The sequence below is a fragment of the Sinocyclocheilus rhinocerous genome, unplaced genomic scaffold, assembly GCF_001515625.1.
Source record: "Sinocyclocheilus rhinocerous isolate Xijiao unplaced genomic scaffold, SAMN03320098_v1.1 scaffold273, whole genome shotgun sequence".
NCBI lineage: Eukaryota > Metazoa > Chordata > Actinopteri > Cypriniformes > Cyprinidae > Sinocyclocheilus > Sinocyclocheilus rhinocerous.
This window is the reverse complement of record NW_015656360.1, coordinates 955,864-958,728: the sequence shown is the minus strand read 5'-3', so window position 1 is coordinate 958,728 and position 2,865 is coordinate 955,864. Positions and strand designations below refer to the sequence as shown.

The window sequence follows — 2,865 nt, the reverse complement described above, 5'->3', positions numbered from 1 at the left end:
ACATACACACACACATACATACATACACACACACATACACACACACATACATACATACATACATACATACATACATACATACATACACACCCATTCCTTGAGGGAAGTTGGGGTCAACATCACACTTCTGCTGCTAAAACAGACCCCAACATAGCAAAAAACCACTCCACATATGCAGACATTTCACATCTCACACACAAACACAACACACACATGCACATCCCTCCACCACCACAGCCAGGCAGGCAGCTTTATCGGTCTGGCAGCCAGGGAAAAGACTGAAAATAAATGTGTCTACGAGATGCCAAGGACACTCGCACGCAAAGAGAGAACTAGGAAGAGACAAGGAGAACAAGAGTGGACTAGAGGTACTGACAAGAAAATAGTTGTCAAACAGACATCACTAAAGTTTACAGGGCCTGGGACAAAAATGTTATGGGTAGGTCCACTTTCCCCTGGGCTCAATATATATGTACTATACTATAAAGGACCTTAGTGAGACACTCCTCATCACTTTAGACTGTTCCTTTGGGAATTTTTGGGGTCTTCTGCTACATGGCTGAGCTGCTGCTGTTCCTAAATTTAACCATTTAATATCTAGCAGGGATGAAATTTCACAAATTGCTAAGGTTGTTTCTTGCTAGTTTGATTCCTGCAAAAAAAAAAAAAAAACTCTTATCATCATGAACATGGATAAAAATCAAGGTAACAAGTGTCTAGTGAACGGCTAATTGTATACCTGGACTAAAAGACTCTTGTTAAGAACAGAATAACAGCTTGTAATGAGCTGGTAAAAGATTAGTCAGAGGACGTCATTAGCTAACAAATGATAGATAATTTGAGGAATGCTGGGAGCACAAGCACCTTGAAGCAGACAGTGACAAATAGATAATCACTCTGAAACACTGGCACTCAGAGACACACACACACACACACACACACACACACACACACACACACACACACAGACACACACACTTTGAACCACATCGGAGGAATTGAATGTGACCGCGTGTTGGTTAATCAAACAAGACATTCCTGCATCTCTTGTTATCTGAAGTCAGAATTTCATTTGGCACTAATTATCTGGACTTGCTAGTTTCTCACCCAAATTAGCCATTTGTTAAGTTAATCAAATGGAGAGTCCTGAAAACTTATTTCCTCATTCTGATGCTCTGGAAAAACATCATGGTTTGTAACCAGAGATCATATGATCACTGACTGGCCCTGTGTCTCTGATAGGAGAGTCTGATTACACGCATGCGTGTGTATGATGTACTGATATCAATATTTTGGCCGATACCAAGAAGCTTATTTTCATGCTATGACCTATAACAAAACGCTGATAGTAAAATTCTATAATATTTAGTCTACATATAAAAAATTGCTATTCAGTTTGAGATTTCCTAAAGATGTTATTAATTTGTGTTTTTAAAAATAGATAAGACAAATGTAATATAAATTTTAAAATATGGATATGAATATATACAATTAAATATCTGCTCTGCATTATGGCTCCAGTCTTTCTGATGCTGTATTTTGAAGCCTGCCAGTCTAAGAGTCTAAGAGTATGTTGCCTCTTTGTTGACCTCAGATATGATAGCTGTGTGTCTGAATATTTTTGTGTTCTTTGAATATCTTGAATTATATCAATGTTCTGTACATTTATTTACAGGTCTGTTTACAAGTGTATGCGTTTAATGGAGATGCAGTGGTAGATCCCTGTGGATTTGCATCACTCTCTAATTTAAGTTGAAACTCAGACGGAGTTTACAGACATCCATCAAAAAGAGAGAGAGAGAGAGAGAGAGAGAGAGAGAATAAGAGAGAGGCAGGCAGCACAAAAAGAGGAAGCCTCCAATCACAGGAGCTGTGAGAGCTGGAATCAGCCAGTCAGAACCTGCCAGAACCGGTTCATGGATCTGAGCAGAATCAAGATCAACAATCCGGTTTTTAACAAAAAACCTTCTCTGTCTCGCAGGCATGAGAATAACCCTCATCCTAATCTAGACAGCATTAACACACATACACACACACACACACACAGATAAAATGAGCTGAAGTCTATCTCTGCAAGAGGCTGCTGGAATGAGACCAGCAAGCAGATACAGATAAACATGCTCTGCTATATAGAGACTTTAGAGGGCAGTAAGATATCTTATGGATGGATATAGGGTATAAATGTGGAGATGAGCTTTATGACTCATGTCTCGGGGGCTAGAACCGTTTTACTATCTGTCTAGACTATCAGTAAAACTAAAAATGTTTTTTTATGAATATGGGGTTGAGAAAGGTCTGTGATGGTGACCTAAAAGGACAGACATTTGGTGCTAAACAGAAAAACCGGAGCATCAGGCGATGTCTGATCCAGGTCGACGCACGCCTCATTTCACTTAAAGGCTATAGAGAGATATAAAATACTGACTCATCGGATTATCTCTTACCTCTGTTCAGGACATGACAGTACAGGAGTCTGTAATACTCAACAGAGAGTGTGCACTACAAAATAGGAACTCACAATCTAAGGCCTGTTTCCAACAGCAAGCACATGCAGTGGCACTGTGGCGTAACTGCTAAGGCAGACTCACAAAATGCACTGGCAATGTTTTTGCTGCATAAGAGCTGTGGCTCCATGTAGAAAGTAAAGTGATTTCTAGATTATAGCGTAGAATTTTCTTCAATGATGACCATAAATTGTGGTTGGTCAAAAGATATTTATTATACACTTGATTGCTATGAAATTCAATGTACATGAGAAGGACTGCACTTACATTTTTAAGATAGATAGATAGATAGATAGATAGATAGACAGACAGACAGACAGACAGACAGACAGAACCTTAGTTAAGCGATAGATAGATAGAT

General features: G+C 39.1%; 1 protein-coding gene across 1 annotated transcript in view; it reads right to left on the bottom strand.

The window, feature by feature from the left end:
* plekhh3 (pleckstrin homology, MyTH4 and FERM domain containing H3) overlaps window positions 1-2,865 on the bottom strand; it is a 40,278-nt gene that overhangs the window by 19,555 nt on the left and 17,858 nt on the right. The gene's annotated exons all lie outside the window — the stretch shown is intronic.